Here is a 12,572-nt window from a genome sequence, read left to right as displayed (position 1 = left end):
CATTCCGCGGTGAGTACCGTTGTGAGCGAACCCCGCCTTTTCGGGAGGTGGCCGCTGTGCCGCTGTTTCAGAAGATTTCACAGACATGAAATTGGTTTTATTTTTTCCATAGCCACGATATTCAAGGAAGGCGTCTTCGAGAACCGTAAATCACTGGGTTGTACGAAGAGATATCTAGCGCCTGTATTGAGTAAAGGTATAACGTGCGCCTCGTACGTTAGGCATCAGTCAGTCGCTGAGGCAGAGGTCGAAATTGCTAAAAGAAGGCACCAACGCGTGCCCTTGGGAACATCCAGCGCAGCCTGCTGGGTATTTACCCGGGGTTACCAGCAAGATTAGGGGACGGAACTAATGCAGGCAGGGATGAGAAAGCTATTGTTTGTTATACTTTTTTCTTGTCACGCAGCCTACGTATGATCGTGTTTTTTTACTGTCAAAATAAAAGAAGCTAACGCTCAAATAGTTGTTTACGGTGATTACATTGCTAAAAATTACAGAAAAAGTGTCGGGCCGCATGCCAGCTCTTGCCACTTCGAATTCTCGCGCATGCGTAATAAAACTTCACTGTTGGTACTAAACGTTAGCGTTGAGCAACCCTCGCAAAGGCGAGATCAAAAACTTCATGACTGTTTATGTGGAACCCTGCCCCCAAAACACGGACGCATCACAATACTTTTCCCCCCAAAACACGGAAGAATTTAGTGCGAAAGCAGGAACTCAGCAGAATAGAGCGGCACATATGACGGAGGGAGTACGTGTAAGATGTTTGTACAATTGTCGATGTGCATGTGCCAGTGCTTTCGCCAGGATAGCTTATTTGGCAGAGCGCCTGCTTTAGGTTGCTCGCATGTTTCAATAGGTTTAGCTGAAATCCGACGAAGAAACTTATGTTCTTTCTTCTTGCTTGCTATAATTCGAAAATTTGCCCTATGGTAAATCGATGAATAACGTTCATGATGAACATGTTCATAATGATGAATGCGTTCATAATGAAATAAATGAACGTATCTACAGGTACATGTACAAATTAGGTTCGTACTTCAGGCACTACGAACGTTTTGCGGTTTACGTACAACTGGAAGATGTCGGTTGTCAAAGAAATGCGTGACGTTTACCTAAATTGTTAGTGCTTAGCTATGCAAGACTGATACCGTGTCACCCCTGCCTTAGCGGCGAGAGTGTAGAAAGGGTAAGATATTATTTTTTTCCCGGGAAAGCCAGGTCAGACTGTGGTAAGGCAAGACCCGAGAAACTAGAGCCATCCTCGTCTTGAGGAGCAGTTTCCGCTACAATTACAGCCGAAACAACCATGGCACTCTAAGGAGGCTACAAGAGGTTGCTTTTGGTTCCGCCGACAAAGTTTCTCGTGAAGCCCATCACGCGTCGAGGGTAGATTGCTTTGCCGAGCGTGTCCGAGGCACGTTTCCTCGAGGACAGCGAGGCGACCCCACTATAGATTCTGATTGGGTCCGACCAGGGAACGAACGTAGGGAAGCATTAAAGCAGGAAGCACTTTTACTAGCGCTGCGAGAAAGCGACGGAGAAATGGAACAATCAAACGAAAACGCGGAGGGAAACGCGTAATAATGCCCTAGCTCCACATGCGCCTCTGCGGGATTTCTGGCATGTATTTGAAGAGCAGGGCACACCCAGCCCTACTCTGTACGAGCGTCGCCATATCACCGGGCATCGACGCACGAGGCATAAAGGGAAGCCGTGACCCAGCGTCGAGCAACCTAGTTTTAATGCATGTGGAGTCGCATTCTAGACGAATTTACTCTGCTATTATAAGCAGCCTCAACAGGAATTGTTGAGTCTCTCTCTCTCTCTCTCTCTTCTCTCTCTCTCTCTCTCTCTCTCTCTCCTCTCTCTCCTCTCCTCTCTCTCTCTCTCTCTCTACTCTCTCTCTCTCTCCTCTCTCTCTCTCTCTCTCTCCTCCTCTCTCTCTCTCTCTCTCTCTCTCTCTCTCTCTCTCTCTCTCTCTCTCTCTCTCTCTCAGCGTTTCATTTTATGCCTATTTTTCTTGTACAGGGATGTCGCATACTTCGATTCCAGTACACGTAAGCGAATCAGCGCATTGTCCGTACCGATCACACGAACTTTTACTACGTGAAGAAACCAGCGTTTCTGTGAACGTTGTCTGTGCCACCTGGCGTTTCGTTCGACTTCATTTTACACCACTCTTCGTGTAACGAATTTGGCATTTTTAAGTCGTATTCTCTTTCGAAGAAGGATAGACGAAAAGTCACATGTACGCAGACAACGGGCAGCAGGTCCGCAGGCGATGTATTCGAGCGTGGGAATTAGCCGTGAATAGTCATAGACACGTTACCAGCAAAAACGTAACAGTGTTAGAGTTACAGATACCGAAGCCAAAAAAGTAACTCTGTTACAGTTACAGCAACAGATTTTTGAAAAAGTAACTTGCTACAGTTACAGTTATTGTGGAAAAGCAACGTCGTTACTTTTTCGTTACCGTATAAAGCTAAGTAATAAATCATAACTTAAATAGTTCATTTAGCATTAACGAACGTACGAAGGAGTGCGGGTAGTCAAAAGTGCACGTGGTATAACCCCAGACGAAGGGAATCTAGAAGGGGCGCACTCCAGCCCAACACCAACAATCGTTCTGCACGCCTCATTTTTATGGTTGTTCGTTTTCGGGTAAAACCCGATTTCTCTCCCAATGGACCTTTTCAAACGGCTGATCTGCACAATTCTGGTCTGCCGTTCCACCGTTCTCAACCAGTGCTTGCTGGAAACAAGCGCGCAAACGCACCTTCCGAACTCATTGAGTATTAGAATGACTCTATCACCCGCAACATCAGGCTGGAAAATGCTACCCTGACATTGTTGTGCATGGATAACGAAAGCTGTGATGTCGAGAGATTTTCTCCCAGTTGAGATACGTTCAGTGATCAGACAGGCCTCGAATGAATACCGACAAGTTGCGCAAGCAGATCCCAATAAGGTATGCAAACAAGGATGAAGGAAAAATCGTTGACCAGCTCTTCGTGAATGAAATGTTTCATTGGCTAGAAGTTATCAATGCTATTTACTGTCATTGTTTATTCATTTCCAAACAAACGTCAAACTTCGGAGAGCATTTTAAAGAGAACCCTGAAGTCCCCACGATTACCAGCTTGAAATAAACACCAATTTTAAAGCGTCAGAGTTAAAAAGTTCGTGATAACATCTAAAAACTGAGTGTATTAAAATAAGCTTAGTACATCTATTAATTTAACCACCCCCCCCCCCAAAAAAAAACCCGAATTTCGGAATGGTTTCCCCAAAACACCCGATTTCTCCCCGAATATCAGTTCGAAAAATAGCACCCGATTTTTACCCCCCAATTTAAAAAAAAAAATAAACATAAAACACGAAAACGAACACCCTACTCTTTTTGTTGCATCAACCTCTTTTGCTTATGCACCGTTCATGTTGGGGAATATTTTTGCAAAACTATACCTTAGGATTAGTTTTTTCTCAAAGTTGGCACCGAGAGCTTCCCTATTTTCAGAGGTCCACTTTCCAGTTTTTTTTGTTTGTTTTTGCTCCCTCAAGACGAAAGAAAAATTTTATACGTCCCCTATAAGACCGACCTCCGACCTCGGTGTTCTGCAGGAGAGATAATCCATCCTCGCAGCGACCTTCTCTCCTAAACTGCGAAAGCAGCGGTGTTGCGGAAAAGTGAAAGGTGGAGAGAAAAAAGTTTGAAAAAGGAGCAAGCGCCATTTGTACGTCGGCCTTTAATGTGTGTACCTCATGGATTGTATTCTAAATAAGAAAGTAACTGTAACGGTATTTCCCGTTACAGTTACTCTGTAAAAAAGCAACAGAGTTACAGCTACAAGTTACAGAAAAAAGTAACTATAGTTACCGATACCTCGTGCCCAAGACTGGCCGTGATGAAGGTGGCCATTATCGACATTGTCAAGGGCTGCCTAAACACGCAGAAACGCAGTTAGACCGGATGGTTCGAGCAGATTTAGCGGCAATGAGGTGCTGGTGGTACGTTTGATGAGGGTAGCGGCACAACGTAAGTCGACTGTAATAGCATACCTGTAATAACTGAAATTGTTTTTCAGGATTAACCGCGAGGTAGTCTATTTTCCCCTTACCAAGCAATTATTGCTTGACGTTTTTCTTCCGCATGCACTGTGCCATCTTCTTCGTGAGCCCATATCTTTCTAGTACGCACAAGCCGAAGATGGAGCATTGCTGGTTGAAACGAAGAAAAAATCAAGAACTTGGATCAATCCAGAGAGGTTAATTAATTATTAATCACACTCACGAAAACTGGCCGAGCACCGCCGCCCAGTAGTTACTTCGTATTAGTTCGCCTAAACAAACCAGCCTCAACACCTGGTTTCCCACATCGCCCGGCAGTTGAACCTGCTGCATGAACAATCTGAAGGCGCCACTTATTTGCAGCACTGCGACTAACTATACTGGATACTTTTAACAGCGGAGTTTTGTAAGCTGCAGTTCCAACCGTACCGGGCGACGCTCAAAACTCGGTGCCGCAAACTGTGAAGGAGGAAAATGCTAGGCCAAGAAGGCCACATGCTAGGCCAAGTGCTAGGTAAAGTGGCGCTTATTTGCGCCGCGCTAGACATGGTCGAGATGTCGTTCTAGCAACGAGTACTTGGCTAGCCCTGGCAAGCGGCTTGCTCTCGACTCGCTGACTACCCAGCGTACCTTTGATGCCGTTGCCCGAACCTGAAGTAGCTTAAAAACACCACATAATCGCATTAGGCTCTCGTTTCTTTAGATGCGTTTAATATAAGCCCATCATCCGGTTTTGCAGCATCACACCATAACTGTTTTGCCTCCTTTTAAGTGCAGAGCACATTAGGGCCGCGCCTTGTCGTCGTAGCTCACTTGCTGGACCCAAGTAGAGCCACACGGCGTTCCGTCGTAGAGGCTGTCGTCGTGGCGTAACCCAGGCGCTCCGAAAGCCACGCGGTTAATATAGTCACAAGCGTTCGAAGCTCGTGAAGCGCTTGCGCTTGTTATACATCTCCCCGTTGTTTAGCGCGAAGAAAACTGTATGTACATTTGAGGCAAAATATACGTAATTAACCGGCAGCGCCCGCGTTCACTTAGTTAGGAACGCTCGTTGGGTTGGTTTTTACGATGGTAAGCGAAAAAACGTGGCAGTGCAACGCCGGCACGTGTAGGAGGAAAAGCAAGTACAAAAAGAACAGAACTCCCGCTGTCGCAGTTTCAGGCAGGGTGCGCGCGAGCACTGCAAGGGCGGGAAATTTGAAATGCCCTGAGTGGTAGGAGTGAGCGCATAACGGCGCTACAGCCCATTATGGCGAATCACTGCTCTGCACTTCCGACAGCTTTCACATTGAGTTGAACGGCTTTACATTTTTTTTGTTTCGTCCAGGCTTCACTTACCCAGACCTCGTCGACGTCAAGAGAGTAATGCCAAAGACGCAGCAAGCGGACATCAGCGAGCCTCAGCAGCAGTTACTTTCTCTAGGGAAGGATAACTACAACAACAAAGGCTCTTAGTGGGTCATTGTACTAATGACCAGCGTCCAGTTAGGGGAGCCGAAGCGGTGGTAATGTGCATGAACTCGTCTGCAGCCACAAACTAAACTAAACTTACACGCCGTACCCCGACTAATTAGCCCAGCCTGTGGCAGTGGCGGGCGAAAGCATCTGCCAGCAGCTCTCCGGCACATGCTTCAAGCGGGAAAACTAATAGGTGTTAACGCCTCCCGGGCAGTCGCTAAGGCGCGCGAAATTTAATCAATACGCGGGGGGCGAGGAAGGAAGGAAGGAATGCATGAGCACGACGCACAAGCTAGCTCCTTCGGTCGGCAAAAACTTGAGCTTGCGTTGCATAGCCTTGGTGGTTCGTGCAGGTAAGCCTTGAAAATCTAGAAAAGTAGACAGACCAAAAAATCGGCCACCTACGTATCTGCTCCCTTTGTTGCAAATGTTGATGAATGACGATAGTGGTGTGGCGCCCCTGCCAAGTAAATGCCTCCCTTCTCTTTTCCGCTCACCACTCATGTGTTCATCTCCCGTCTCGCTCCTCCCAAGATAAATACGCTAGAGGTTTGCTCATGTCAGTTTAAATTTACCGCGTTCCACTTTTCCACGCACGGTGCCTAGATGCGGGCGTTGTTGTACGGCAGAGACGCGCATGAATCAAGGCACCCTACTACAACGTTTATAGAAGCATGTTGCCCTACTCTACGGGCGTTCTAAGCGGAACGTAGAACCAATCAATTGGAACCTTTTGTTACTGTTGCCGTTTGATTTCTTAAAATGCCACCAGGAGCTATGTGGAGCGAGCGATAGCAGGCAATAGAGGGAATTCATTTTCAGCAGCGGATGTATTTCTTTTTCTATCGCAAAAATCAATCATCCAGAATTTTTTTTAATAAAGGAACACTGTAAACATCACTTATGTATAAATTTTCCGCTTGTGCCTGTGTGGTCATCCACACAGGCACACTGTGGTCAACCAATGCCTGTGGGGTCATCCACTTACAGGTCGCACGGTCAGCTAATCCGGAAGCCACCTGCAATGCCATTGTAGTGAAGGGCCGGTGCAGAGTGGTGGCGAATCCGCCGGTACCAGTGGCGTAACGTTTGCGCAAGAGAAAGCGGCATTGGGAAGAAGACGAGGAAGGACCTCGGAAGCGGTCGGGCAAGACGACTGCAGGACGGAGCCCTCGCAGTGTAGGCCCGAGGTCCGTCACCGGCGCTTCCTTCCAAGTTTCCGTGCGTCGCGGTGTAGGCCCGACGACAGCCCTGGACGCCGCCGGGAGAAGCCGGGGTCCTGCCCAAGAGTGAGCGGTGTGTCGGTGACGTGGAGCGCGGGCAGCGAGGCCTCGCAGTGGCGCAGGCCTAAGCCCTTCCATCCCGCCGCTAGCCATCGGCCACCGTCACGTGGTTGTCCAGCGAGACACCTCTACAACGACTCCAGTAACCTCCCCGTGGCCAGCCAGGGAACTGCGTCTCGCGAGTCGTCACATCCAGACCATCTCGTCTCGGCGATCGCCGTCTGTGAGCATACGACTCCCTTCATGACTTTGTCCGCCGTCATCCGCACCTTTGTGTTTCTTCGTCTAGTCCGGCTGTGTGCTGCAATGTCTACGCCGGCTTTGTACATTGTTGGGTTAATATAGTTGGTGTGTGCATTTGCGAGAACGTAGTACAGGCTCGTGACTTTCTACGCGGTCCGGCCCAACATTCATGACAGCCATCTCGACCCAAAGCCTCCGACATCATGCGTCGCGGCAAAGCAGAAACGAAGTTTTCTCACGATCAACTGAGCGTTCTCTCGCCAGAATATGCAGCGTCCGCCGTCAAAAGCGCCAAAAATAGCATTCCAGACTCGTTCCCCGCAGTTCGCTTGCCCGAATAACTTTGCGAGCGTTGTTTCGGCAGCTTTTCCACTATTAATCAGTCACCATCGGAGTTACGAAACGACTGCTCTAGATCCCACAGGGAAGCACAGGAGGGCTCGGGAAGTGGAATATTGCGAGTATGATCACGGGGCTAGACGCGACCAAGACAACACGGCAACAACGAAACAAGCATGCGTTCGCTTTCTTCAGCTGGATTCTCCTTTGCAGGTTCTACTTCTCTAGCGTCCACCCATCGTGTTACAATGCTGGCCGAGGAGGTTAACGACGTCGATGGCTAGCACAATAAAGGCCTCAAAACAAATACGCAACCACCCGCATTTTTCTGACCTACGCAAGTTACTAGGCAATAAAAAAAAAACATATTCCGCTAGCACTCAAGAGAAAGAACGGACAGGACGAGAGGCCAGCGTGACAAAGTATCTACGTGGAATTAGTTGTCGTTGGTGGGAATTGTTTTCTACTGTGCTTCTTTTTATTGGTAACAAAGAAAAAAATATGCAAGCTTACCCGGCCAGTTTCCGCTCTCTGGGTCTTGTCAATGCGCTTTCAACACCAAAAATGTCCTGCATATCAGGATAGAAGATTAGGGAACCCTGACATTGAAGGTATTTTGTCTCTTTTTCACTTTCAGATAAGCCCACGTATTGCACAACTACCCACCTACGCTTGATGAATGGACGGCAGTGTAAGACCCGTGAGCCGGTCCTTGCCTGATGCTCTGATTAGCAAGTGCTTTCAGCCGATAGCCATAAAATCTGCCGTTGCCCAACTTGCCGGCGTTCTTTGTCCAACGCAGGCTTCACGTTTACACCTTTAAACGTCCCTCCTGACACATGAAAGACTAGATGCCCTTATTTTTACCCACAAGGCTAGTTTAGGACCACCTTTTTTTTTTTTGACGCGAGATCTAAACCGGATAATAATTACGCCGACTTCCCCTCTGTGTCCTTCACGCCCTATGCTTGAGGTCGACAGCGTGCTTAGTCGACAGCGGACACGTTTTCAAACTTTCGGCGCCCATTTTTTATGCGCTTTTAATGCGTAGTATTGTTTGCCGAGTACCCTTTCTCTCTCCCCCCCCCCTCCCCTCCCAACCCCCCCCCCCCCCCCCCCCCCCCCCCCGGCCAGGACCATGTAACGCCCTGCATTTCCACAATAGTGCAGATTACGCGAATGTTCAACTTCTAATAATTATATTAACGTAATTGGAGAATATTGGTCGGACGGGATTCAGAAAAATCAAAAACATTGGCTGTAAAAAACTCACACTAAGGACAAGCGGCATAAGAATGCTCCCCTCTAATAGCTGTAGATAATTCTCTAATTTCTGTAGATTTTTTCAGAATGGATTGTGCACACTACGCCTCCCGGCCTTCACAGTTATTAGTCTTTGTTCAAGCGTTTGACACAATGTAAGGCACAGCTGGAACAACAATCTCTGTGATATTTTTTTCCGACGCGGGTGGTTTCTCTTTTACATTTCTACGTATTCTGTCTTTCATACGGTAAAGTGGCCTTGCGCCTCATAAGCCTAGCACACTGTTATTTACACTTGCCAGGTGTCATTACACCCGGACTAGCGGGTGTTCACACGGGCATGTATATGAATACAGCAGCCCTTACTAAACAAGTTACACCAAATGGTAATCGTCCGTGTGTCCCTAACGCGCGTGGTGAGGGATACAGGTGTGGTGCTCTCAATTTAAAATTCCCCTGGAAAAGATTTGCTACATAGGGGTAGAGAAATTCGCGAGAGAACTCGACGTTTTTGCACCTGGAGCCTCCTGATGGAGGAGATTGTCCCGAACCTGACATATCTGGCGTCCGCGACAGAACGAGGCTAGTTCGTTTGGTATACCCCGAAAGGAATTCATAATGGACACGGCAAAGCTAACGAACTGGGGAAGCGCTAAGGCTTAAGCGGTGAAGAGCTGGAACAGTGGGTGTGTGATGAGTACCAAAAAAGGTCCCCTGAAAATTCGACCTACACTTGTCAAGCGGCGTCTCTCGTGCGTTCAATTCGTTCTTTAAGAGCAGCCTCTTAAAGAATTCTTGTTTGCAGCACTGCATGACTTGCACGGATTGAGAAGTAAAAAAGAAACATGCATCTACGGAGGCCCGCGCCTTCGATATCCGGCAACGTTTTCAGGAAGGAGCGCCGACACGGCGTTCAATAAAGGCGCCGAAGAAAACGGACTTCGACGTGGTTGACGTACGCATTTGTCGCTCGGCTGAGCGGCTAAAGAGGGGAACACACGTGCGGAGAGCGACGCGTCCGCGCGCGTTTTCCCCTTCTCCGAAACCGGTCCTGTAGCCTTCATGCGTGCTCCTGGCCGCCGCCGTACAGGCTTCCATAGTGCGAAGACGCGTGCGGATACGCCTCCCTATCCGCTTATGTGTCCCCCGCTTAAGAAACACGTATGCTCGGATCTCTTAGTTCCCCTTCTGTCGCGGTTTCATAGGCGTCTGAAAGGAGCGACACGTCACGACTTCGAGTTGATAGTGCCAGTCGGCTAAGTGTCTCTGGGTGACGCAACGTCACCGAGCATGAACGATCCGACCCGGAGACGACGCTCGTAGCAGTGCCGCAGACATTACTCGGGTCACACTGTTATAGCGTGCACGCGGCAGTTCGTCGAAATTGGTGCACTTCTTCCTTTTTTTTTTATTCCTTCTCCGCTGCCCTTTTACGCCTTCGGGGTTCAAGGGAGAGCGGGAAAGATACCTGGTGATTAAGGGAGTGACGCATATGGTAAACCTCGGAAATGGAGACGTTGTTTTCTGATCCGCGAACACCGTTTTTTGGATGAAATTCGGCGTATTAACCACGGCTGACTGACTTTAATATCGATTTCTGCTGGTTGTTCCTACAACGACCTAAACACGTCTTCTTTAGCATGTGTTCGTCACCCCTTCCAAGCAGCCAGTGACAGATTCATGACTAAACACTGACCGTGCAAATAAATAAATAAATACATACATAAATAAACCTTCCGAGCACGCTGAATGAAAAAGAAAATGAGTTTTTCACCGAAAAGTTACCTTATTCTAGTGACACAGTGACATTTTTGTCACACAATATTCCACTGGGAGAGGTCGGCTATGCAATCAGCGCCTGTTTTCGATATTAATATTCGCTTGCTTCGGAAGTAATTACTATTTGTGCAACACGGATTGGTAGGTCTCCCTTTCAACGAATAAAACGTCTGAATTCGACGTAAAACAGTGGAAAGTTATTTATAGAACAGAACTTGGATCTTACTTCTTTGTGATTTAATGGCTCGACCATTACGGCTCGAAAATGAGCACTGAAACAAAACGATTTTGCCTTTTTCCACGGCGAAGAAATGGGGAGTGCAGGGCGCGTACAAGTAAAAACCTTGATCTTTTCAGCCCACCTTTAGAACTCCTGGTCGTTACGAGGAGCCTCTCCTAGGCGTTTTGATTGATTGTGATGTTTAACGCGACGACGCTACACAGGTGATGAGGCACGCGTAGTGGAGGGCTCCGGATTCATTTTGACCACCTGAGTATCGTTAACGTACGCCGAAATATCGTTCACACGGGCATTTTTGCTTTTCGCCTTCATCAGAAAAGCGGCCGCCGCTGCCGGGAATCGAACCCGCGTTCTCGTGCTCAGCAGCACGATGCTTTAGCAACTGAGCCAACGTGGCGGGTATTCTAGGCGTTTTCAGCCCATAAAAATGCGTGACGCTTCATTTCAAATGACCACAAACCGACTATCGTATCACATGCCTTTGAGCATCGCAACGAATTGTAGTAACCAATTCTATCGCGTGACCACAGTATCGTATCAACATGCACTCTTGCCTTTGGGAGAATGAATTGATGCTAGCGTTCTCTACAGTGGTTAAAATGACCACTGGAATTTTTTTAGACGAGCTGATTGCTTCATATGACCGAAAATCTCGAACATAAGGCGTTTTGTTTTCCTCCTTCAACAGATAAAAAGCACATCAACTTCATCCGGGTATCTATACATAATTACAAGAGAGATAAACGCTCATTTATCTTAAAGGGAAAGGAGTAGGAGCGAAAGCGGTCATCCCCCCCAAGTCCAGAAGGCCGCGAGCCCGCGAAAATTTCAGTGCGCAGTCGACCAGAGCTTGTTGGTGCTCCAGGGCCGAGCTGGTCAGCGCTGACTCCCACTGCTCATGTGATGGGTTGGGGAGAGGTTTAGGGTTGTGTGGGCACGAGTGCACCAAGCGGTAGGTAGTTAGAGGGATGTTGCAAGTGCGGAAGTCGTGTTGGAAGGGTGATGGAGAAGTGTGGGAGAGAACCGTGTGGTTAAAGTAAGTACCGGTCTGTAGCCGGCGCCAGGTAAGAGACTGTTGGTGCCTGAGAGTAGGCTGGGGCGGGGGATAGATCCTTCTTGAGTGCAGGTACTGGGATAGGATGGCATTGAATGTAGGATCGAGGGGGGGTTAGATAGGGGATTGTGGAGCCCGGGCCGCTCGTGGCATCTTGCCTTAAAGGAGCACTGACACGAAACTTTTATGTGCAGATCGCGGCGGCAGCGTGAGCTGCCTTGTTCCCGGCAAGGCCCGAATGGCCTGGAATTATGATTCACATCCGCTACCTCCCTCTTCGATCTTTGAAGCCCCTCACAACGCGTTTTGTTTTTCGTCAATTTTCTTTATCACAGCAAAACTTCTGCTTAACGAAACAATCGCGAGTAAAATATCTATTGAACAATAACAATTACCTTTGTCTCGTAATTCATTGACATAGTATTTCCAAAGGCGTGTGTGTTTGTTCGCGCCAGCTCGACGGTTCCTTGAAGAAAATTTCACCAGTAAGGAGCCTATATGTTCTGGAAAGAACTATCAGAATCTAGTTCTCTCTTGCAGTGTATCGGAGCCCGAATTGTGCGGAACAGAAAAAACACAGAACTTCAAGCCGAGTATTTTCTCCCGTCCGAAGTACTATGCAGGAGGAGGAACAAAAAAAAAAACACAACCGTATGAACCATCGATGTACAGTTAGCGTTACGTGCTCACATGACCTTCTGAAATTTTTCCTTTTAAAAGTGCGTAGCATGACTGTTACGGGAACTTTACCATACCCTGTCGTCAAGCTAACCGATTTTTACAGAAGGACTTTTACACGGTGTTCAGACTACAGGTGCAACCGGCATATATGGTAAGCTAA

General features: G+C 47.9%; 1 protein-coding gene across 17 annotated transcripts in view; it reads right to left on the bottom strand.

The window, feature by feature from the left end:
- LOC144163204 (uncharacterized) overlaps positions 1-12,572 on the bottom strand; it is a 1,050,610-nt gene that overhangs the window by 698,345 nt on the left and 339,693 nt on the right. For 10 of the 17 annotated variants that reach the window (XM_077694044.1, XM_077694046.1, XM_077694045.1 and 7 more), the window contains exon 2: positions 7,908-7,963. The exons of the other annotated variants lie outside the window; for them this stretch is intronic. The gene's annotated coding sequence lies outside the window, so the exon portion shown is untranslated. The remainder of the gene's footprint in view (positions 1-7,907; positions 7,964-12,572) is intronic. 17 annotated transcript variants of the gene reach the window in all.

Source organism: Haemaphysalis longicornis, unplaced genomic scaffold (assembly GCF_048455015.1).
Source record: "Haemaphysalis longicornis isolate Haplotype H1 unplaced genomic scaffold, Haemaphysalis longicornis Haplotype H1 scaffold_12, whole genome shotgun sequence".
In the NCBI taxonomy this organism is placed as follows: Eukaryota; Metazoa; Arthropoda; class Arachnida; order Ixodida; family Ixodidae; genus Haemaphysalis; species Haemaphysalis longicornis.
This window is presented reverse-complemented; position numbering and strand designations above follow the sequence as displayed.